This window comes from Tamandua tetradactyla, chromosome 2 (genome assembly GCF_023851605.1).
Source record: "Tamandua tetradactyla isolate mTamTet1 chromosome 2, mTamTet1.pri, whole genome shotgun sequence".
In the NCBI taxonomy this organism is placed as follows: domain Eukaryota; kingdom Metazoa; phylum Chordata; class Mammalia; order Pilosa; family Myrmecophagidae; genus Tamandua; species Tamandua tetradactyla.
In genome coordinates this window covers 31,352,792-31,378,877 of record NC_135328.1, presented here as the reverse complement: position 1 = coordinate 31,378,877, position 26,086 = coordinate 31,352,792, and the positions used below count along the sequence as shown (strand labels likewise).

Below are 26,086 nucleotides of genomic sequence, written 5' to 3'. Positions count from 1 at the left end.
TCCTTCTCTGTGGTTCACCCTCAGGCCGTGTCCTAATGACTATCCCATTCACCAACTCAGCCCAGACTCTGCCAATGAGAAAGTGAATTATTCTCACTGAACACAGCCTCCCTCCAAGATATTTCAATAGTTAATATTCATAGCTAATATTCATTGAGTTCCTGTTATGAGTTCTAACCCTCTGAAAGGAGTGATCCATTTCATCCTAACATCACTGATTCAAATATATTTCATTGAATTTGAGACATTTATTATTTTTCACATTTTAAGATCTCTGAAATCTGATGTATATTATAATAAGTATAATGTTTTGTTTAATTGATAGCATTTTGTTTCTTTTTCAGTGGTTCATAAAATAGTGGAGCATTCTACATTGATGGTATTTTTTTTTTTTTTTTGAGGGAGGGGAGGCGTGGTCTGGGAATTGAACCTGAGTCTCCAGCATGTAAGGCAAGCATTCTACCACTGACCCATCCATGCACCCTGATGGTATTTTTTGATTCAATGAAATGAAGTATTGGAAGGAGCCCAATGTGTTACCTTTGTGAACCCCAGTTTGGGAACCACTAAATTAGAAAAGATTTGATGATTGATCATAGAATTCTTTTATATCTTAAGACCTCTGCAGCAATAAATGTTCACTCTAATATTCTGTCCCTGCTTCTTTCTTCTTATGAAGAACATAAGGCTTTTCCTTTCGCAAGGGGCAAAATTCTCTAGCAAACTGCAATTTGCTATCAACAGCTGCAGCGATTGGGCAGATAACTTTACAGATGGTGTAACAGAAAAAGAGAAGATCTTCAAAATGGTTTGTTTACAAACTTCCTAGACCCTTTTTTTTTTTTGCAGTCTCACTTTTAAAGAGTCTGTCACACCTAATTTCGTTGGGAATTAGAAATGAAATTCCCCCTAATTCTTTTATAGAGATGCAATTTGCAATTGGATCCTTCTAAAAATTATTTTAGCTTGTGGGTTGTGCTTCTTTGGATATGACTTTGTGCCTGCTTGGGTTTGGGATTCACAAATGTTGACTGTATTTTCCCAGAACTCCTGTCATGGGGATGTTAGGCAAAATGAGGCTTTGAGGAAGAAAAGTCAAGAGGGCAGCAAAACAGATTGCCATGGGTCTTAGGGGACAGGGAACCCCAGGACATCATGGGCAGTGTGTAACCAGCAGACCACCTTTGGGCATGCTTCCCCATGTGAAGGTCGATGGGAAGGTCACACGAGACCCTTCCCATTCCTCCAAGTTGGGACCTGTGCTGGCTGACTGCATCCACCCGCTGCTGGGCACCAGACTGGAACCCAGCCTGTGGGGCTACGCCTTGGTGGGGAAGAAATGCTAAGTCTAAAACTGTCCCTTATGCGGATAAAAGGATTCTTGACTGGCAGTTGAATATTTTCAGGTGTCTGAGCTCTGACATAGTCCCTCAGTGTTTCTGGTTTGCCAGCCTTCAGCCTAGGTTGGCAGGGGAGACGTGGGTACTTAGTCATCGTTGCTTCTGTCCCTATAGCAGGGCCTAGCAGCCCAGAGAATGTAGCCTTCAGTGGCTCAGATGAGTCTTTTGGAGACTATGTTCCAGGGGTCTTTCTGGAACCAAGCCCATAGTCCAAGGTCATTGTTTTTCCCACTTTGGACTAAGGAGCTATAACCTCTTAGCAGAGGGGAAAACCAGTCCTATCCCTATCTGGAATCAGCAGCTGATGGTCATAGCTATCTGCCGTATCTGCAGCTTGCTGCTCTGAAACCAAAGGAACAAGATAGCTGGGGCCTGCCCAGTCAGAGTAGAAGCACGTCCTCCACTCATCTTACCTGCTTTAGTGGGTTGAATGGTGCTCCCCACCCCTGCCAAAAAAAACAGATATGCCCAAGTCCTAACTCCTGGTGAATATGACCTTATTTGGAAAAAATGTCTTTGTAGATTTAATTAATTTAAGGATCTCAAGATGATATTATCCTGGATTACTTGGGTGTGCCCTCAATCCAATGACAGGTGTCCTTAGAAGAGTGAGACAGGGGGACATCAGATGGACAGAAGAGAACACAGAGCAGAGGCCATGTGAAGATGGAGGCAGCACCTGGAGGGATGCATCTACAAGCCAAAGAGGGCCAAGGACAGCCAGCAGCTGCCAGAAGCATGGAAAGGATTCGTCCTCAAAGCCTCCCGGGGTAGCAGCCCTCACATCGTCTTGATTTTAGATTTCTGGCCTTCAGAAAGATGAGAGAATACATCTCTGCTGTTTTAAGCCACCTAGTTTGTGGTAATTTGTTACAGCAGCCTCAGAACATGAAACACCTGCCAAGCATGAAATGAGGAAGGGGCAACAACACCCACGTGGGAGCCTGCGGCATGTCTGCTGGGGAAGGAATTTCTCTGGGAGTGGCAGAGGTTTATTGGAAGTTTGGGGGAGTGAGCACTGTCTTTTGTTCTGAGAGGTAGCGTGTGTAGAAGTTAAAACAGTGACAATGGAACCAGACTTCCTGGACTAAGAGCCTGACTCCACCCCCTAAGTATCTCTGTTACCTGGGGCAAATTAATCTCTCTGTGCCTCCTTTTCCTGCAAAATGATGATGATAATAATGCCCACCTCATAGGACTGATGTAAATACTAACATATGTAGAATACATGAACATAAAACAGAATGCTTACAAAAAAATAAGTTATTTTTTTAATAAATTTGCTCTCTCAGTGCCCTCAGCTGCAGTTATATCTCTGCCACAAGAGGGCACTCTTAGCTTTAGGGGCTTTATGGTACCTGTTAATAGTGGGCACAGGATTCCAGGACTGAGGAGCCATACACTGAAAATCCCCCTGTTCTCCTCCTGGTCTGAGCAGGAAGAAGTTCTAACTGTTGGAGAATGAAACAAACACAGCCCAGGAAAAGAACAGGTCAGGTCCCACCATGGAAGAATCCAGAAGCTAGAGCTGTCCTATCAAGCACAAGCTGAAGCTTGGATATGTGAGAACTCCAGGGCCTCCCAGAAATGTTGGCTTTTGAGAGGGTAGTATGCAGTTAATCCAGGCCATGCTCTGTGGAGCCAGCCAGAGAAAGGGCACCAGCAGGAAGGATCTGTCGCTTCAGTGTGCAGAGAGAACCCAGGGATTGAATCCTTGATGGTGGAGCTTGGAAATGCAAGAAGAGCCAAAACATCAAGTTCTTGGGGGTCAGGTGGAGAGTCTGCACGTAAGCTCAGAGAGCAAGGGAGTCACGTCTAGGAGGAGCGTCTGAAGGGAAGGCAGCAGGAAGGAGCATTTCATAAGATGCCAGCACGCAGGGTCCTGCATTGGAAGAAACCTCCGAAGGTCATTGAGTTAGCACTCTCTCTTCTGCCACTCCTCCTTCCTTTGTGTGACCATGGTAAATGCCTTTGGTTTTGTGGGCCCACATTGTTTGTCTTTCTCTGGAGGGAGCTATTCTACAGAATTAGGAGGCCTGGCTAAGTTCTCTCACCTCTTACAACATCATTCACCACACCTTTTGCAAAAATCTGCCTGGTTCACACCTGGTTGCCTAGTTCACACCTGTTTGCTGAGATATCAGAGCCAACGCCTCCTATCACAATGAATTTTATTAACGTGTCTCCCATGCCTTCCCTTTCAAAAAGATGGGAAGGCCACTTCTTTTCAAAGTGTCCAATACCCTTTCCAAACCCTGAAAGCTTCAGAGGCAATGTGGCAGGATAATTCCTTGAAAATTAATGTGTGTGTGTGTGTGGGGGGGGGGGGTTCTTCCTGACACATTTACTTACTTTTTTCCTCTTATCCCAAGGAGGCAGTCAGGCCTTTGGTTTTCCTTGGTTTACGCTTGGTGATTCTTTTTGTATTGCAGGGCCACAGGCAGAGGATGCATCAGAATATTTCTACTTAGAACTTTTAAAGTCTAAGCGCATAAATATAATGCAGCTGGATCACCCGAGGAGAGGAATTTTAAGTTTGTGTCTGGAAAGCATATTCAGCTCCATGCCTGAATTCTATTCCACTCTTCTCTCTTAACTTCTGGTAACTGCTGACAATCCTTGATGCTCTTTGGCTTGTAGGTGCATCAATCCAGCCTCTGCCTCCATCTTCACATGACTTCTCCTCTATGTTCTCCTTTCTGTTTGTCTAATGCCCCCTGTCTTACTCTTCCAAGGACACCTGCCACTGGATTGAAGGCCCATCTAGGTATCGCCAAACTATCTGGGGTGGCAATACCTGTGAGACAAACAGTAGTAACCAGTGGTTGATACTGTTAAACCAAAGGATTAGCCCTCTGGACTGAGGACCTACCCCCTCCCTGGTATTACTGCATCCAGAAATCCCAGGATTTTTGCAGGAACCTCTGTGTATGTGTGAGTGTGTGAATGAGAGATGTTGAGATGAAAGCAAGCATCCAAATTATGACTAAGATTGAATATTCTGCCTGCCAGATGGGTAAAGTGCCCAAATAAATTAATTTTGATTGTAGAAACAAACAAATGTGATGTTTTGTACACCTGCATCACCTGTAATGAAACTCACATGGGTTATATTGGTTTCCCAAAACTGTCTGGGATCAGAAGGGGGCACTTTGTGTTCTGATTCTGAAGGCCCTGCTAGAAGGATCCCAGTGTTCCCAAATATCTCCCCTCCCACCTCAACTGTGTTTGAAATTTTTGTCATTAGCATTGTCCTGTAGCTGAGGTGTTTCCTTAGAAAAAGGAAACCTTAAACCCTCCTTTGACTGGCCCAGGAGCCTGAGGAAGCTGGGCCAAGAGTGGCCCTAAGTGGGGAAATCTACTCTTGGTGGCTTCCTCTCTGTGTTTGGAGAAGCCGCCACACCAGGGGCCATATTTCTCACGGGTTATTTTCTCTTTGGCTCAACCGCCAGTCAAAGCACACCGCATGGTTGTGTGCAGGCTCCTTCCTGGGGCTCTGCCTCTCCTGCAGCTCTGAAGTCTTCTGCTGTCAGGGAAGCCGCAGCAGCCAAAGGTGAGCCAGGCATGGTGGGTCCCAAGAGTTCATAATCTCCTCTGGCCTCCAAATTAGGGGATGAGCCACTGTTCCCCAGCCGGAAGTGTCATATGTTTCATGCCAAGCCAAAGAGGAAATTAGCCCCAACATTGATGGTATCTGTTCCTAACAGGTGCTACTTTCTTATCAAATCTAACTGGACAATTGGGGAAAGTTCATATCCTCAACGTCACAAAAGTGGTTAAGGAAGTGGGAGGAAGCCTGGTGGGGACTGACCACAGGCATCAGAGCTACGTATTCACTGTGCAGGGCCACAGGCGGGACAGATGGGAAAGGGCGGACCCAGCCTTAGATTGTCTGGTGAGAAAAGCCCGCCTCAAGAGCTCATCTTACTAGAAACCACCCTGCACGCACAAGCACTGTTGACGGCACTTCTTTATAGAGGAAAAGGTTGGCATTTTACTGTTTTCACAACAGGGAGTGGGAGGGAGAGGAATGGTTCAGTAAAGAAGGTGGACAGAGGTGATTTTGAGAATAAAGAAATTAAATCTACCCTTGAGAGTGGGCCATGGTGGCTCAGGAGGCAGAATTCTTGTCTGCCATGCTGGAGACCTGGGTTCAATTCCCGGTGCCTGCCCATGTGAAAAAAAACTACCCTTCAAGAGAGAGATAAGGACCCCAAAGGGTGAAAGGACAAACTCCTTGAGAAATAATCACAAACCGTTAGATGTCCACCAAACAAGAAGAAATCTCAGCAGCCTCACAGCTGAACAGGGCTGAGCATGGCACTTGGATGGAAATTCCCCTGATTTAAAATCCTTGCTACACCACTTAATTCATTCACTCAGAAAATAGTTACTGAGTATCTATGTTGTGCCAGGATCCACCAGTAAACAAAACACAAGGATCCTCATCCTTACAAAATTTGCATTCTAGTGGGCAGAAGAAAAACCATAAACAAACATTACAAAAAAGGAAACCATAAGGTGGGTTAGAAGGGAATAGATCAATGCTATGGGGATGGGGAATACTGAGTAAGCAGGAGTGCAGAGATGGGCTCGACTTTTTAAAATGGCGGCCAGGGAAGGCTCTATTGAGGTGATGGCATTTGAGCAAAGACTGGAGGGAGGTGAGAGAGTGAAAAATGTGGCTGTCTGTGGGAAATGCATCCCCAGGAGAGGCGGCAACCAAATTGGAGATATGCCTGGCATTCTCGAGAAAGAGTAAGGAGCAGAGGGTAACAGGGGGAGAGGCCTGGGGGACCAACTACATGAGACCTAAAAGGGGTTTTGGTTGAGATTGTGAAAAAATTGTGAGAAATTGGAGAGGTCTAAACTTAGGGGCATGTTCTGATTTACAATTGAAAGGATTCAAATGGTTGTTGTGGTGTAGGAGGACTTTGGGGAGGAGGGGTGGCCAGAGTGGAAGCAGGGAGACCTATTAGGAGACTACTGCACTAAATACAAGTAAGAGAAGATGAGATGTGAACCTGGGTGGTGAAAAGCAGTAGAATCCTGGATGATTTTAGCATTCACTTGCTTATTCACTAAGTGACCTTGACGATGTCTCTTAACCTCTTTAACCCTCAGTTTACTCGTCTGTAAAACGGTGGTATTCATGCATATCTCAGAGGATCGCTGAGAATCTTAAATAAGATAATGTTTTGAAAGCACTTAACTTGATGTCTGGGAGATAAGAGCTTCATTTTTTCACTTCACTCTTTCCTTTATTCACTCAGCTAATACATTTTGAGCGTGAACGATGTGATAGACACTGATAAGACTTGGTAAACGAGACCTTGACAAGACATCTCTATGAGGAGCTTGTATGTTAGAACAGGAAACCAATAACTGAGCAACCAAAATAATTTCATAGTGGTGAACACTCTGAAAAAAAAATGAAACAGTAATGGAATAGAGTAAGTGAGTGGGGTCAGGGATAGGGGTAGGGTGATTTGAGATAGCCAAGCCACAGAGGAGTAGGCCTGTCTGAGAAGGTGACATTTGAGCAAGCACCTGAATGATGAGAAGGAGCCAGCCCTGCAAGGGTCTGGGAGGAATGTGCCAGGCAGGGAGCAGCAAGTGCAACAGCCCTCAAGTGAGAGTTTGGTCAGGGTGGGACGCTGGTAAGGTGAATAAGAGCCAAGCAAGTGCAAGGTCAGATCCAGTCTTTATTTTTTTTTAATTTGATATTTTGTTCATTGTGGAATTCTTTTTCCTCTAATTTTGATTTTAAAAATTCTATTAAAGTATTATTTATTGTAATTACAGAGTTGGTTCACAACCCTTAAATTCTGAGCCCCCTAGTCCTGGTCCTGAGAGCAGAAAGAAGCTGGATGAAATTGATAGCTGCTGTTGATGTGGATGTTACTGAAAGGGACACTGTCTATAAAAGTTGGGTGACTTGGTAGGTGTTCTAGTTTGCTAGTTGCTGGAATGCAACACACCAGAGACAGATTGGTTTTTAATAAAAGGGGGTTTATTTCATTAGTTCTTCAGAGGAAAGGCAGATAACTTTCAACTGAGGTTCTTTCTTACGTGGGAAGACACAAGGCAATCTCTGCTGGGCTTCTCTCCAGGCCTCTGGGTTCCAACAGCTTTCACCGGGGTGATTTCTTTCTTCATCTCCAAAGGCCTGGGCTGAGCTACCAGTGCTGAGATGAGGTATGCTGAGCTGCTTGGGCTGTGCTATGTTGAGCTCTCTCATTTAAGCACCAGTCAATTAACTCAAACATCATTCATTGCAGCAGGCATGCCTCCTAGCCGACTGCAGAAGTAATGAGCAACAGATGAGGTTCAGGTACCATTGGCTCATGTCCACAGCAATAGAATTAGGCATCTTCACCTGGCCAAGTTGACACCTGAAGCTAACTACCACAGTAGGCAAGTTCTATGATATGGGGATCCCATGATTTCAGCATGAGGTCAGGAGATAATAGCAGAATAAAGACATCTCAGTAATTATTTTTATGGAAAACTCAAGGGCGCCAAGTATACTCCAAGGTTTTTGTCATTGTCTAGTCTACTTGAAATTCCAAGTCTGCAAGCTTCCCTTCTCCTCTGAGGCTACGTGGGTTACGGGGATGCACCAGGGTCCCTTCTGACTTACCCCATTGTCATGGAAAAAGCTGGTCCTGCAGCTGTGAGGTCTCTTTCAGCCAGGCCCTCCCAGGCCCAGCCCAATGCCAATGTCACAACTCTTCTCCAGCCCCCAGCTGGCCTCCCTGTTCTACAGGGTTCTTTGGAGACTAAGAAAATATGTTGTAACTGCAAAGCTCTGGTGATATATGAGTGTCTGCTGGCTCCAGCAAGGCCTCAGGTCTCTCTGATGCCATGAGAAGGAAATCCTTCTACTTGCTGTTCTGTCAGCCCCTCCAGAGGACCTGCCAGGTGCCACAAATTTTTGGTCCCCACAGGATTTAAAAAGCTTCTGTTGGAAATTTAGTCCAATCCAGTTTTGCTTTTGCCTCTTGTCTCATTCCCCACCTCTACCCACCTTTGCAGGGATTGGAAAGAAGATGTTTTTGTTTTTTTTTTTTCTCTCCTCATTTGCAGGAACATTCAGGGCTCCTATAGCTTTCCGACAAATAGGCCCCCCAGTGGTTGCTGGAATATCTGGCCTTCCCTCCCTCCCTCCCTCCCTCTCTCCTCTTCCTTCCTTCCTTCATTCCTTTCTTCCTTCCTTCCATTCAACACATTTTTTAAGTTCCTTTGCATTTATCACTGTAATGAGTGCACAAGCATGAGTAAGACAGACATATCCTCTCTCACACCAATGTTGCAATCTGGTCAGGGAGATGGATGGAGCAGTTATAGGATTGTTGCCATGATGGGAGGTGTACGGGCAATGGAAATGTACCTAGATGGGAAGGAAGAAAATCTAGAGCCTCCCATCCTTTTACAAATATGGGCATGAGGTCCAGAGATGGCCAGGAGATTGTACTTACTCCCATAGTCCAGGAGCTCAGGTCTTCTCATTTCCAGGCTCAAGTTCTCTTTATTCCTTTTACTTCCTAGCAAAGAACCCACTTTGCAGCCCAGAAAGTCTGTAAAAGCGAAGAGAACTCAAGGTGTTTGACATAGAAGCCTAAGGGATTTCCTGGGAAATGTTGGGTAGACTCGAGGCAAGGCCAGCTCTACCCTCTCTGCTCATCTGGCTGGGACAGTTCCTAGACTCTCTCTTCCTCTGCTGTGCCTAGGATGGCCAGTGGGCAGGAGGGACAGTCCCAGCCCTGGCTGAGGCTTTAATAAGCCTTCTTACTTTCTCTTTTCATGTTTCCTGCAACTCTACTTTCATGCATAATGCGTAGTCTGCACAGTATTAGCTTTCCTAGAGGTGCTACACATCCACACGGAGACTGAGATAGGCATGTAAAGGGGCTTGTCCATATTGGGCAAATACAGTTGGTCCTCACTATTTGCAGGTTCCCTGGGGGTGGCACTCCCCTGGTCATTCGAGGACAGCTGCAGAGCAGCAAAAAAATGCCATTCATTACCGGTGCCTGCCCATGCAAAGAAAAAAAGAGCCATTCACCCCATAGCAAGTTCCCAGCTGAGGTTGACCAAGGAGATCCTCTGCCTTCTTGTTTCAGCTCTCATACTGTAAACAGTGTTTCAATGTTGTTCTAAAAACGTTCTGAAGGTCACTGTTTCTAGTTGAGGTCTCTGAAGGCCTGGTGAAACAAAGAATTTTCTAGGGAATCATTGTGAACAATTTTAAGGGGGAAGCAAAAGATACTAAGGTGTCTTTAACCCAAAACACACATCAAATGAGGTTATGTCTCCATAGGTTGATCAATTGAGGAAGCGTTGTGCCAGAGGCTGGTGGGAACCTAAGCTGGTATTTTCAGTATTTGCTAAGTTAGCGTTTGTGGTGACCTTGTAGAACATAAATACGTGAATAACAAGGAATTGACTGTAATTCCTTAATCACTTCAATCAGACCATTTCCATTTGCAATTTGCCCTTACCCCTGCAGGACAGCGTTCTCAAATTTCTAGAAAGACCTGAGATGCTTTTGTATATTTCTACCTTAATCACTGATATTTCTGTGTGCCCATTATAGACCTGCATGTGGAAGCCACTCATGGACAGCACTGCTGGGAATCCTAAGGTCTGTGGTCATTCAACCTTCTCTTTAGTGCACTAATCTTAAGCAGCCTCCTCCCCACAAAAGAAGCTGTTAACTGGAGTCTAGGCATGAGCTCAGGAATTTAAACCTAGAAAAGATCCTGACCAGGAAAGGATGAAAGGCATTCTTGTCTTCCAACTAGGAGATGGACATGCATGGCAAGATGGGGAAAGAAGCCAAGAAATGTCCTCTCCAGAAGTAAGGTCATTTAGAGTTTCCCAGAACCATTCTGACCTGGAGGGATGTTTTTCCTTCCTTGAGTTGTTTGGTTCTAGACGAAAGCTGAGAGCAGGTGGCTGGCTGCTTGGAAATCAAGAAGATCTGGAATTATAGGCAGAACTTTTTGACCTTAAATGCATTTGGTTTTGCTTTTTGTAAAGCCATGAGAAAGCCAGCAGATGCCACCATGTTCGCCATGTGCCCTTCCAGCTGAGAGAGACATGTTGTTCATCATCGGTCTTTTTGAACCAAGTGGCTGGTGAAGCAAGCGATAGAAACAAAAGAAGAAATGGGTGACTACATCTGCTCCTACTCTATATCTCAGTTCCAGAAAACCTACAGTCCCCCTGAGGACGATGCCCTCATAAAGAGAAAAGAAAAGGCCATCAGGACCGTTGTCGACATCTCTGACAGAGGAGCTGCTGGATGAGGAATCTCGGATCCATGCCATGCTTTTGGAATACGGCAGGAGATATGGATTTAGCTACCAGAGCAAAACAGAGAACGTTGAGAACAAGAAAACAGTGCTTCCTGCAGGAGTCCTAGCTACAGACAAAGCTGATGCCCATGAGGATGAGCTTCAAGCTGCTGAAGAGCAGCACATTCAGTCCCTGACCGCCAAGGTGATTACCGTGGTCAGCGAAGAGAGCCAGCTCACCGTGAGTGCCGTGGGCCAGATTGTGGGCCTGTACATGATCTACAGAAATCAAGCAGATTGCATCTGAGCATGCTGAGAAGCAATCCAAGTTATCAGCTGCAGAAAGTCCGGAAGAACTAGTAGCCTCCCAGCTACATCGACGGAAAGTCATTTCTTTAAACAAGCAGATTCTGCAGAAAACCACATATCTGGAGGAGCTGCAGGCAAGTCATACCAGCCCACAAGCCAGATAAAGTGAAATGAAGAAAATGCTGACAGAGTTGAAGAGTTACAGTGAGAAACTGGAAAAACAGCAAGCAGCCCTCGAGAAGATAGAATCCAAAGCTGATCCAAGTATCTTGCAGAACTTGAGAGTACTTGTGGCCATGAACGAAAATCTGAAAAGTCAGGAGCAGAAGTTTAAAGTGCGTTGTCGAGAGGAGATGACACGGCGACAGCAGGAAATTGAAAATCTGAAGGCAGAGAGAGCACTCAGTAGAGATGAAAAGGCCCAGCCCAGTGGAGAGCCAGGCAGCACCCTCACCTCTGTGGTGACTCATGATGAAGAGTTAGACAGACGGTACAATATGGAAGAGAGAAACTTTACAAAATTCATTTGTTACAGGCTCGAAGAAATCCAGAAATTGCCATTTTGCACTGCAAGACTGATGAAGTGCCCAGGCAAGCTGAGCTAATACAGTATCAGAAGAAGTTTATTGAGCTCTATTGCTGAAATCTTTCAGCAGTTCACAAGGAAACCAAGCAGTTCTTCCCTCTGTATAATACTCTGGACAACAAAAAGTTTTGTTTGGGAAAAGAGATCAGCTTGCTGAACTCAACTCATGAGAACTTCTCTTAAACCATGGCCTCACCTGCTTCCCAGGACCAGTTTTTCCATCAGATGGAACAGAAGGATTTAAGCAAAGTAGGACGAATATGGAAAAGAAGAAGCAGGAGAACAAAATGAGAAGAGACCAGTCGAACAACCGGCACTTGGAACTTTTGGAAAAACAGAGGCTATACTTTAAGGCAGTGAAAAAGTTCAAGGAGGAGGGCTGCAAGAACGAGGTGCTGTTGTCCAAGCTGAAAGCAAAGGCCTGAAAATTCCCATCATCGTATGCCATTGATTTTTTTTTTAACCACCCGTATGTCAACTACAACATTGTGAAATGCTTCTGAAAGCAAACAGTAGAAAGATACAGGTGTTGTGATTTGAAAAAAAAAAACAGCGTTTGGTTTCCTCATAACCTCAAGCCATCTAGGACGGTCTGGTGGCTTCTAGGAACTGCTCTGAACTGATTCGATTTGCATTTCTAGTGGCGCACAAGGCTGGCAGGAAAACAGAACCACTCACTATGCTGCGCCAGAGGGGCCCTTCAAACTGACGGCCCGAGTCCAGCCATGCTGCACAGACTCTTCTCTCACGCATACCAGGGGAACTTCAAATTCCGCTCTTTGATGACAGTGAAAGTACAAGCAATAGGCATTCCTTCGAGAAAATCTAAATAAAGTGTATCTGCCAACTAGGGTCCCCTAAGGGGAGGACCCTGCAAATAATGAAACTTTTAAAAGCTTGTGTGAATGTTTTTTCCCTAAAAGCCCAGTATTGAATATTTCATTTTGGTAAAATGACATTTCTTAAACAATGATTATTGATCCTGACTGCACATCAGGGTGCCTGGGCCCTACTCCTAGAGTTTATGGTTTCGTTGTCTGGGGTGGGTGTGGGGGGCAAACATCAGTAATTTAAAAAGCTACTCCGGGTTTAAAAAAAAAGAGTAGATTGTGATAATAAAGAAAATAGTTATTCTTTCTAGCCTCCTATATTCTGGAACAGCTAGAAGGAAAAATCTGAAAGGATGATGCGGTAGCCCATGACAAACTCTGGGATCTGTCCTGTAACTACTTGTTGAAGAGTGCTTTGAAAATCATTGCTTTTATCTTTCTTTGCTTTGCATATGTTATATAATAAAGAGTTTTACAAAAAAGCTCCCCAGGGGAGTCTAATGTGCAGCCAGGGTTGGGAGCCCTGCCCCCTGAGGACGCCAGCCTCCTGAGTCCCACCCCAGGTGGATCTCCTAAATCAGAAAAGAGAAAAGATAAAGCGGCGCTAGGAGCACTAAATTCACCGGCCCAGCAGTCTACTGAAGACAGGTAGGATAGAGAAGGCAACTGCGCTGGTTTAAAAGGATGTATGCTTCCTAGAAAAGCCATGTTTTAATCAAAATCCCTTTTCAAAAAGGTAGAATAATCCCTATTCAATACTGTATGTTTGAAACTGCAATCAGATCATCTCCCTGGATGATGTGATTTAGTCAAGAGTGGTTGTTAAACTGGGTTAGGTGATGACATGTCTCCACCCATTTGGGTGGGTCTTGAATGGTATATTGGAGTCCTATAAAAGAGGAAACATTTTGGAGGATGAAGGAGATTCGAGAGAGCAGAGAATGCTGCAGCACCACGAAGCAGAGTCCACGAGCCAGTGACCTTTGGAGATGAAGATGGAAAATACCTCCAGGGGAGCTTCATGAAACAGGAAGCCAGGAGAAGAAGCTAGCAGATGACCCCGTGTTCACCATGTGCCCTTCCAGCTGAGAGAAGAACCCTGACTGTGTTCACCATGTGCCTTCTCACTTGAGAAAGAAACCCTGAACTTCATCGGCCTTCTTAAACCAAGGTATCTTTTCCTGGATGCCTTTGGTTGGACATTTCTATAGACTTGCTTTAATTAGGACATTTTCTTGGCCTTAGAACTGTAAACTAGAAAATTATTAAATTCCCCTTTTTAAAATCCATTCTGTTCCTGGTATATTGCATGCCAGCAGCTAGCAAACTAGAACAGCAACTGTGCACCTGAGCCAACCACTTGCCTCCACTTCTGCAGAAGGGATGGAGAAGCTCTACTGACCTCAGATTTGGTGCTTCCCCCACCCCAAAAAATAACCATCCATTTTCCACAAATGGCTAGATGAAACAGCCTGTATTTCCCCCACAGATTCCACACTTTTATTATTTACTAATATTCCAATTATAACTGGAAATTTTTATCTGAAGTCTCTAGTCTAATTCATTAATCTGCATCAGTATCACATGAGTTTTTGGTTAAATTTTATTTTTTTATTAGAACACTTGTGGGTTTACAGAAGCATCATTCAGAACCATACATGCCCCCTACCCGCCCTTTGCCCCCCTCACTACCACACGCACAGTTGACAAGGTTTTAATTACAGTAGGGTTATTACTCCTACAATTTAAAACTCCACCCAATTACAAATGTAACATAACACTGTTATAACAAATAAAGCAATGACTATATAGTGGTAAGCGCTTACCTGTGCCACATATGCTTCCATGTAGTAACTCATTTACTCTTCACAGTAACCCTGCAAGTCAGATACCATTATTGTCCCCATTTTACAGAAAAGGAGACTGAGGCACAGAGACATTAAAATTACCAGCTTATAGATGGTACAGCAGAGATCCAGCACACATAATCTGCTTTCAAAGCACTTACCAGCCTGTATATGACTCCCAGGTTATTATTTCATATACGCATGCATGATTTTTGGCACAGATAGTAATCCAATTAAAGCTAGAACATTAACACTATAAAAGCGTGAAATCAGTGGGGAAAATATGGGCTCTTTTATCTAACCATTAGGGAAAAGTGGTTGACTATTTAGGGAAAAATATGTAATATTATATTTATGTTATATGCTTTAAGGGAAATATTTTACATAGTGTTTTGGGGGCTCATTTCTCTCCCCACCCCATAAACATATCTTGGGCATTTCCATCCAGCAGTATATATAGATCTACCTCCAATCTCTTTAGGGAGAAGGAGGATAGTGGTCACATGCTCAGGCTCTTGGCGTGAGACTATGTTCAAGTATCCACCCTGCCACTTCCTAGCTGTGTGACCTTGGGAAAATTATTTAATCTTTCTGAATTCAGACTCTTCAGTTTTAGAACCTGATACTTGAAGGTCTCATAGACCTTCTCTAAGAATTATCCATTGTGAGTTAGCTAGGGTTTGGTACTTTAACAACAACAGCAAAAAGGATAGATATTTGATGGTTATTTTAGAATCTCTCGTTGAATCAATTGTCTAGAGATTCATCTAGTTCATGTACATCTTTATTATCTTTAATTCTTCTGATTCTACAGTTAATTTGCCTATAGCATTATTAATTCCACACTCTTATATTCTCTCTGTCTCTTCTCTAAATTACACTTCCTAGTTTTGAGAATCACTGTCATAAGGAACTGCTTTTCTCAGATGTATTGAGAAAGAATTATGCCAAGTACTAGTTTAAATATGTCAAATCCTATATTTAATAAATCTTCTATATTGATAACTAAAATTTTAAAATCTGTGTGCTCAAATAATTTCTGAGAACAAAGTCTTAAAACCTCTTCCCCCCCCAAAATGGTTAACCTTTTCTAGTTCCATTGGTTGGGGCATTTTATATTTTAAGGCTAAATAGTTAGATGTATGGATGTTCATGATCATTATGGTTTCTGGAGCTACTACATTATCTTTTCAATCATATCACATCATTACTTTTTTTCCTTCATCTTTTTGGGAAGAGGGGTGCAAAGGATTTAAAATCAATTTTGCCTAATATTAAATTGCTGCTGCTACTTTTTTTTTGCTATTATTATCTGCTGTGTTTTTCCCTGTCACCTTATATTGTCTCTCTGAATCCTTTTTAAATTATCCAGTTCTTCTCCCCAGTGGAGACAAGTACCTTAGCACAATTTTTATGGTCCAGCTTTCTCTAGTTTTAGTTATGTATTATTATGGACATACTTTCTGGTTTGCTTTTTTTGTCATTGCTTATTTAGCAATAAACTTTCAGTTATTTGCTTACCTTACTTCTCATATGGCATTGCTTGCTCTTTGTGTCATCAATATCCTTTTCATACTGTCACATTTCTAATTCTCCCCTTATGTTATGATCCTTAATTTAAAATTTTATTTGGCTGACTCCTTAATTCTGCCTCTTTAGATGTCGGATCTCCAGTGGGTTGGATTTATTTTGTAGTGTTTACGCCTCTCAGATGCCTTGACTCTGTTGGCCACCTTGGCTGGCCATGTGTGCTGCTGGCTGGAATCTGGACACTGTCTTCCTCCTGTTCAGAATGGAATGTGAGAGCTGGGGGTGGAGTGGTCGTGGCTTATGGCAAAGAGCTTCTGGGCGGCTCTCCCCCAATGAAAATGGTAACCCCACTCCTTAGGGAAACTCTAAATCATTTTGCCCAGGCATTGCTCTTTTCCAGGGGCTTTGTCCCTAGGCTGTAATTTCCTAGTGCACAGATAGGGGCACAAGTGACGTAGTGATCAGGGGCCAAGCAGCTCACCTATACCTGTCATTATCAGATGCCAGGCAGGGAGCATGGAAGAGCCCACTGCAAAAGAGCTCCTATGGGCCTTGTCATCACATCCTGCCCCCACCCAGGGACAGCAGTGTTGGGGAGAGGAAATGGCAGGGTGAAAGCGCCTCCTCAGCCCATGCTTTGTTTCCCCCACACCTGGCAACGTAATGGAGGACACAACTGCACAGGGACAAGAGCCCTGACTCTGGAGAAGACTGCATAGGTTCTAATCCCGGCTCAGCCCTTCCTAGTTCTGTGATTTCAGACAAACTCCTTATCCTCACTCTGCCTCAGTTTGTTCATCGGTAAGCTGAAGACAGTAGTTCCTACTGCATAGAATTATTTAGAGGATTAAATGAGCTAATATAAAAGATTTAGAAGGGTGACTGGCAAACCATAGCTACCATGTAAATGGTTATTATTATTACTGTTATTATTTTTATTACTATGTCCCCTATGTCCTTTTCCCTCCCTGACTAAGACCCAACCATTTCCTGCCTCTTCAAGGGTTTCTCACAGTTTTACGTTAGATTCGGGAGATTATCAACATTTCTCTCACACATCTGTTGTATCTTCCGGGGAAAGAATCAGCAGTCTTTGTTGAATAAGCTCATTATCTTGATCAGAATCCAAATCTCTCTTTTTTTAAAATTATCTATTAAAAACATCTTCTTTTGAAAGATTAGGATGTTATATATTTTAGCTGCATTGTTACACACCAAGCCTTGAGTCGACAGGTTCAGATTTCTGGCTATCACAAAAATAAATGTTACACTATGTACCTTTTTTCTAAGAAAAGTAATTTATTCCTTTTTTTTTTTTGGCACGGGCCGACACCTGGAGCTTCATATGAATGGGTCATATAGCATGCAGTCTTTTGTGTCTGGCTTCTTTAGCTCACTGTAATGTTTTTGGGATTCGTTCATGTCATTGCATGTAATCCCTCTTAAAGATGGGTAGCATTCCATTGCATGGAAATATCACTATTTATCCATTGGCCTTTGATGGGCATTTGGGTTATTTTCAATTTTTGACTGTTATGAATAAATCCGTTATGAACATCTATGTACAAATCTTTTTATAGACATATTTTTCTAGGGTCTATACCTACTAGTGAAATTACTGGGGCTTATTTGTACTTAACCAAAATTTTCCATTGTGGCTTTTCCATTTTACATTTCACTAGTAATGTATAAGATTTCCAGTTCTTCTCCAACACGTGGTATCATTTGCTTCTCTATTTTAGCCATTCTAATAGTGTGTGGTACTACATTATTGCAGTTTTAATTTTCATTTCCCTGATGAATGTCTTTTCATGTGCATAAAGGCCATTTGTATATCATCTTTGTGAAACGCTTGCTAAAATCTTTTGCATATTTAAAAAAATGAGTTGTTTGTCCCTTATTAAGCTATAGAGTTCTTTACATAGTCTGGATACAAGTGCTTTGGCAAACACACATGTTAATATTTTCTCCCAATCTGATACTTTTTTAACAGCGTCTTTTAAATAGCTGGAATTTTAATTTTGATGAAGTCCAATTTACCTTGTTTTAATGGTTCATGCTTTCTTTGGTCTCTTATCTAAGGAATCTTGGTTTAACCCAAGATTGCAAAAATTTCTTCCTGTTTTCTTCTAGAAGATTTAAAGTTTTGGATTTTACATTTAGATATATTTGTCATTTCACATTACTTTTTGTGTACAGTATGATATATATATATATATATATAGTGAGTTATACAACTAGGTGAATGAGACTTAAGGACAATATGTTGAATGAAATGTCAGAAACAAAGAGACAAATATTATCATGCCTTACTCACATGGACTAAACTATAACACACAAACACAGAGAACTGAAGTCAAGAGCATGGGTTATCAGGTTGGGGCCTGTGCTGCTTTGAATCTGTGGTGGACCCCAGAAAAGCCACGCCCTTTAATCCCCATTCAATATTGCTGGGTGGGAGCATTTTGATTGTTTCCATGAAGATGTGACCCACCCAATTGTGGGTGGTAATTTTTGATTAGATGATTTCCACGGATGTGTGTCTCTACCTACTGAAGGTGGAGTTGCTTGCTGGAATCCTTTAAAAAAGGAAACATTTTGGAGAGTGTCCCTTTTGTAGAGCCACATGAAAGCCAGCAGATGCTGCCTGTTTGCCATGTGTCCTTCCAGCTGAGAGAGAAACGTTGACCATCATCGGCCTTCTTGAACCAAGGTATCTTTCCCCAGATGCCTTAAATTGGACATTTCTATAGACTTGTTTTAATTGGAGATTTTCTCGGCCTTAGAACTATAAACTAGCAACTTATTAAATTCCCCTTTTTAAAAGCCATTCTTATTCTGGTATATTGCATTCCAGCAGCTAGCCAACTAGAACAGGGCCTATTGTAAAGGTTCCTAGATTGTAAGTTCTTACAGCAGTTGCGTATATTCAGGAGTTGTAACTGATATTTCTAAATTCTGAGATAATGAGCTACTTTTTATAATCTGGTCATTCCCTGAAATTTAGGGTATTTATGAAGTCTAACCTCAGGCTCAGAGTTAGAGCACTGAAGCTATAAAAGGCATGCAACGATGTGAATGAACATGTGGGACATTTGGTGAGACAAAATAAGCCAGAAACAAAAGAACAACAATGGTATGGTCACCTTTGGAAAATGCTTATAAGAAAACAGGGGCCTAGATTGTATGCGCTTAGAGCAGATACATTAAGTCCAGAGTGGTGATTAATATTTCTGGATTTTGAGAGGCTGTTATATATATATAACCTGATATTTAGAGATAAGAACATTGGGGTTAAAGTAATTCAGAACATAGGGGTAAAGAAGACAGTGTCTATATTTTAGAACCACACATACTCTTTGAGACCAATGGAAGAAAGGCTTATTTGATCTGGAAATGAAATTTTCTGTAGTGCATAATTGAATTCAACCTATCTGTATAGCTCATTTGAATAATTGTAACACAGAATAAGAAAGAGATCCTGGAGGAGGGGCCAAGATGGTGACTTAGCAATGTGTGTGTTTTAGTCTGTCCTCCAGAACAACTGCTAAATAACCAGAAACAGTACAGAACAGCTCCCGGAGCCACATCAGTGACTGGACACACAGTATACCCCAGTCTGGACCAGCTGGACCGGCTGCAAGCCTCCCCAAAACCATGAGTTCCCCAAGCTGCGTCGGCCAGCACCCGGTGCCCCTCCCCCATAGGCGGCTTCCCAGAGGGAAAGGAAAGAGACTCTAAACCTGGTCAAGGTGGAGGTCACTCATTGGGCTTATGGAAAAGGAGGAAAGGGGGAGGAAACAGAGGTTTTAGTGGCTGTGTTTCTACGGAGACTTGGCAGCCTTTGGATTCAGTGGCAGGATTTCTTGGGCTGCAACTGCTCCAAGCATAGGCAGAAACAGACTGCTTTCAGGGCTGTCTCACACCTGAGCCTTCCCCAGGGGAGGGGTGAAGCCCAACTCAGGTGGAATCTCTCTCTCAAGGAATTCAGACCCTAGGGCTTGGCAATTTGAAGTCATTAAAACCAGCCTACAACCTCTCCTCCGTCTCCACCACGCCCCCAGCAGGGAGAGTCTTCCAAAGTTAAAAGTGCTGCAACATCTTTTGCTGGTGCAACCCACAGGCAGACGCCACATACTGGGCAGGATAATAAAAACAGAGCCAAGAGACTTCACAAGAAAATCTTTTAACCTGCTGGGTCTCACCCTCAGGGAAAACTGACGCAGATGACTCCTTCCCCCTGATAGGAGGCCAGTTTAGTCCGGGAAAACCCGGCTGGAGTCTATAATACCTACGTAGAAACTCCTAAGGGTGGGAAGGGAAAAGGCACCATACAGCAGGGCAAGAAACGAGAAAACAAGAACTGAAAAATTATCCTCTGTTAAACAAAACCTAAGCTAGAGGTCCAGAAAAAGCTGAAGGTCAAAGAACAGATAGACAACAAATTCATCTAGCAAGAAAACCCTAGGTAAGAGAAGTGAAAGTAATCTCCAGAATAAACTAATTAAGGTAATTAAATGCCTAGACACCAGCGAAAAAAAACAAATCACACCAGGAAAATTGAAGATATGGCCCAGTCAAAGGAACAAACCAATAGTTCAAATGAGATACAAGAGCTGAAACAACTAATTCAGAATGTACGAACACACATGGAAAACCTCATCAAAAACCAAATCAATGAATTGAGGGAGGATATGAAGAAGGCAAGGAATGAACAAAAAGAAGGAATGGAAAGTCTGAAAAAACAAATCATGGAACTTATGGGGATGAAAGGTACAGTAGAAAAGATGAAAAAAACAATGGAAACCTACAATGGTAGATTTCAAGAGACAGAGGTTAGGATTAGTGAACTGGAGGACAGAACATCTGAAATCCGACAAAATACAGAAACTATAGGGAAAAAAATGGAAAATATGAGCAGGTACTCAGGGAACTGAATAATAATATGAAGCGCACAAATATACATGCTGTGAGTGTCCCAGAAGGAGAAGAGAAGGGAAAAGGAGGAGAAAAACTAATGGAAGAAATTATCACTGAAAATTCCCCAACTCTTATGAAAGACCTAAAATTACAGATCCAAGAAGTGCAGCATACCCGAAAGAGAATAGATCCAACTAGACATTCTCCAAGACACTTACTAGTCAGAATGTCAGAGGTCAAAGAGAAAGAGAGGATCTTGAAAGCAGCGAGAGAAAAACAATCCATCACATACAAGGGAAACCCAATAAAACTATGTGTAGATTTCTCAGCAGAAACCATGGAGGCAAGAAGACAGTGGGATGATATATTTAAATTACTAAAAGAGAAAAACTGCCAACCAAGAATTCTATACCCAGCAAAATTGTCCTTCAAAAATGAGGGAGAAATTAAAACATTTTCAGACAAAAAAATCACTGAGAGAATTTGTGACCAAGAGACCAGCTCTGCAAGAAATACTAAAGGGGATGCTAGAGACAGATATGAAAACACAAAAGAAAGAGGTGTGGAGAAGAGAGTAGAAAGAAGGAAAATTAGATATGACATATAAAATCCAAAAGGCAAAATGGTAGAGGAAACTACTACCCAAACAGTAATAACATAAATGTTAATGGATTGAACTCTCCAATCAAAAGACATAGACTGGAAGAATGGATTAAAAAAACAGGATCCTTCTATATGCTGTCTACAGGAAACACATCTTAGACCCAAAGATAAACATAGATTGAAAGTGAAAGGTTGGGAAAAGATATTTCATGCAAATAACAACCAGAAAAGAGCAGGAGTAGCTATACTAATATCCAACAAATTAGACTTCAAATGTAAAACAGTTAAAAGAGACAAAGAAGGACACTATGTACTAATAAAAGGAACAATTCAACACGAAGACATAACAATCATAAATACTTATGCACCAAACCAGAATGCCCCAAAATACATGAGGCAAACGCGGCAAACACTGAAAAGGGAAATAGACTCATCTACCATAATAGTTGGAGACTTCAATTCCCCACTAATATCAATGGACAGAACATCTAGACAGAGGATCAATAAAGAAACAGGGGTTTGAATATTACAATAAATGAGCTAGACTTAGCAGACATTTATAGGACATTAACCCCACAACAGCATGATGCACCTTTTTCTCAAGTGCTCATGGATCATTCTCAAAAATAGACCATACGCTGGGTCACAAAGCAAGTCTCAACAAATTTAAAAAGATTGAAATCATACAAAACACTTACTCAGATCATAAGGGAGTGAAATTGGAAATCAATTATCGGCAAAGCACCAGAAAATTCACAAATATGTGGAGGCTCAACAACACACTCTTAAACAACCAGTGGGTGAAGGAAGAAATTACAAGAGAAATCAGTAAATATCTCGAGGCAAATGAAAATGAAAACACAACTTATCAAAACTTATAGGATGCAGCAAAAGCAGTGCTAAGAGGGAAATTTATTGCCCTAAATGCCTATATCAAAAAAGAAGAAAGGGCAAAATCAAGGAATTAACTGTCCACTTGGAAGAACTGGAGAAAGAACAGCAAACTAACCCCAAAGCAAGCAAAAGGAAAGAAATAACAAAGATTAGGGCAGAAATAAATGAAATTGAGAAAATCAATAAAACCAGAAGTTGGTTCTATGAGAAAATCTATAAGATTGATGGGCCCGTAGCAAGACTGACAAAAAGAAGAAGAGAGAGGATGCAAATAAATAAGATCAGAAATGGAAGAGGAGACATAACCACTGACCCCACAGAAATAAAAGAGGTAATAACAGGATACTATGAACAACTTTATGCCAATAAATACAAAAATGTAGATGAAATGGACAACTTCCTAGAAAGGCATAGACAACCAACTTTGTCTCAAGAAGAAATAGATGACCTCAACAAACCAATCACAAGTAAAGAAATTGAATTAGTCATTAAAAAGTTTCCCAAAAAGAAAAGTCCAGGACCAGATGGCTTCACATGTGAATTCTACCAAACATTCCAGAGAGAATTAGTACCAATCCTGCTCAAGCTCTTCAAAAAAAATTGAAGTGGAGGGAAAGCTACCTAATTCAGTCTATGAAGCCAACATCACCCTCATACCAAAACCAGGCAAAGATATTACAAAAAAAAAGAAAACTACAGACCGATCTTTTTAATGAATATAGATGCAAAAATCCTCAACAAAATTCTAGCAAATCAAATCCAGCAACACATTAAAAGAATTATACATCATGACAAAGTAGGATTCATCCCAGGTATGCAAGGATGGTTCAACATAAGAAAATCAATTAATGTAATACACCATATCAACAAATCAAAGCAAAAAAATCACATGATCATCTCGATTGATGCAGAAAAGGCATTTGACAAGATTCAACATCCTTTCCTGTTGAAAACACTTCAAAGGATAGGAATACAAGGGAATTTCCTTAAAATGATAAAGGGAATATATGAAAAACCCACAGCTAATATCATCCTCAGTGGGGAAAAACTGAAAACTTTCCCCCTAAGATCAGGAACAAGACAAGGATGTCCACTATCACCACTGTTATTCAACATTGTGTTGGAAGTTCTAGCCAGAGCAATTAGACAAGAAAAAGAAATAAAAGGCATCAAAATTGGAAAGGAAGAAGTAAAACTCTCACTGTTTGCAGATGATATGATACTATATGTCGAAAACCTGGAAAAATCCACAACAAAACTACTAGAGCTAATAAACGAGTACAGCAAAGTGGCAGGTTACAAGATCAACATTCAAAAATCTGTAGTGTTTCTATACACTAGTAATGAACAATCTGAGGGGGAAATCAAGAAACGAATTCCATTTACAATTGCAACTAAAAGAATAAAATATTTAGGAATAAATTTAACTAAAGAGACAAAAGACCTATACAAACAAAACTACAAGAAACTGTTAAAAGAAATCACAGAAGACCTAAATAGATGGAAGGGCATACTGTGTTCATGGATTGGAAGACTAAATATAGTTAAGATGTCAATTTTACCTAAATTGATTTACAGATTCAATGCAATACAACCTACTTTTCAGAAATAGAAAAACCAATAAGCAAATTTATCTGGAAGGGCAGGGTGCCCCGAAATGCTAAAAGTATCTTGAGGAAAAGAAACGAAGCTGGAGGTCTCACGCTGCCTGATTTTAAGGCATATTATGAAGCTACAGTGGTCAAAACAGCATGGTACTGGCATAAAGATAGATATATTGATGAGTGGAATTGAATAGAGTGTTTAGATATAGACCCTCTCATCTCTGGACATTTGATCTTTGATAAGGCAGTCAAACCAACTCACCTGGGACAGAACAGTCTCTTCAATAAATGTTGCCTAGAGAACTGGATATCCATATGCAAAAGAATGAAAGAGGACCCATATCTCACACCCTATACAAAAGTTAACTCAAAATGGATCAAAGATCTAAACATCAGGTCTAAGGCCATAAAACAGTTAGAGGGAAATGTAGGGAAATATCTTATAAATCTTATAATTGGAGGTGGTTTTATAGACCTTACACCTAAAGCAAGAGCACTAAAGAGAGAAAGAAAGAAATGGGAACTCCTCAAAATTAAACACTTTTGTGCATCAAAGAACTTCATCAAGAAAGTAAAAGAAAAGCCTACACAATGGGAGACAATATTTGGAAACTACATATCATATAAAGTCTAGTATCCAGAATTTATAAAGAGATTGTTCAATTCAACAACAAAAAGACAGCCAATCCAATTACAAAATAAGAAAAAGACTTGAACAGACAACTCTCAGAAGAGGAAATACAAATGGCCAAAAGGCACATGAAGAGATGTCAACGTCCCTGGCCATTAGAGAAATACAAATCAAAACCACAATGAGATATCATCTCACACCCACCCACCAGAATGGCCATTATCAACAAAACAGAAAATGAAAAGTGCTGGAGAGGATGTGGAGAAGGAGGCACACTTATCCACTGTTGGTGGGAATGTCAAATGGTGCAACCACTGTGGAAGGCAGTTTGGTGGTTCCTCAAAAAGCCGAATATAGAATTGCCATATGACCCAGCAATACCACTTGTAGGTATCTACTCAGAGGACATAAGGGCAAAGACACAAACAGACATTTGACACCAATGTTTATAGCAGCATTATTTACAATTGCAAGGAGATGAAAACAGCCCAAATGTCCATCAACAGACGAGTGGCTAAACAAACTGTGGTATATACATACGATGGAATATTATGCAGCTTTAAGACAGAATAAACTTTTGAAGTATGTAACAACATGGATGGACCTGGAGAACATTATGCTGAGTGAGACTAGCCAAAAACTAAAGGACAAATACTGTATGGTCTCACTTATATGAACTGACAATTGTGAATAAGCTTGGAATATTTTGTTCGTAACAGAGACAATGAGGAGATAGAAATAGGGTAAGATATTGGGTAATTGGAGCTGAAGGGATACAGACTGTGCAACAGGACTGGATATAAAAACTCAGAAATGGACAGCACAATACTACCTAACTGTAATATAATTATGTTAAAACACTGAATGAAGCTGCATGTGAGAATGATAGAGGGAGGAGGGCTGGGGACATAAATGAAATCAGAAAGAAAGATAGATGTTAAAGATTGAGATGGTATAATCTAAGAATGCCTAGAGTGTATAATAATAGTGAAATGTACAAGGTACAATTTTAAAAATGTTTTTACATTTTTAAAACATTTTTAAATGTTTTAAAGGAACAAACAAAGGAATGTTGTTATTGCAGGGTACTGAAAATAGATGGTAATTAATATTTTAAAATGTCACCTTCTGTGTGAGACTAAAGCAAAAAATGTTTATTTGTTACAAAATTTATATTTTGACTAGTGCATTTCCTAATATAACTTATGTAGATAGTTTGATTGAATGTCATAAGTACTTGGAATCTCAGGTAGGACATGAGATTTTGCTGGTTTGTCCAGAGTGATGCCCCAGTGAATCCCAGAGTGATTCGATCAGTGAGTGGAAAAGTATCTGCAAAGCCCCCTTCTGGGAGTGGTAAGAACGGGGAGAAATTCAACTTCCCCAAGTTGAATTCTTGATATTCTCACAAGCAGTGTGGACAACCAAAGCTATAGGCAGAGCCCCCAGTCTTGGGGTTTGTTCATACGAAACTTACTTAAAATTTAGGCCTAAGAGTCACCCCCAAGAGAGCGCCTCTTTTGTTGCTCAGATGTGGCCCCTCTCTCCAGCCAACACAACGAGCAATCTCACCACCCTACCCCTCTCTAAGTGGGACATGACTCCCAGGGGTGTGGACCTTCCTGGCAAC

The 26,086-nt window shown here is 41.6% G+C and overlaps 1 pseudogene; it reads left to right on the top strand.

Annotated features, from left to right (window-relative positions):
- The first annotated feature begins 1,190 nt into the window (after nt 1–1,190).
- Nucleotides 1,191–12,022, top strand: LOC143655916 (coiled-coil domain-containing protein 93-like; annotated as a pseudogene).
- Nucleotides 12,023–26,086: the final 14,064 nt, after the last annotated feature.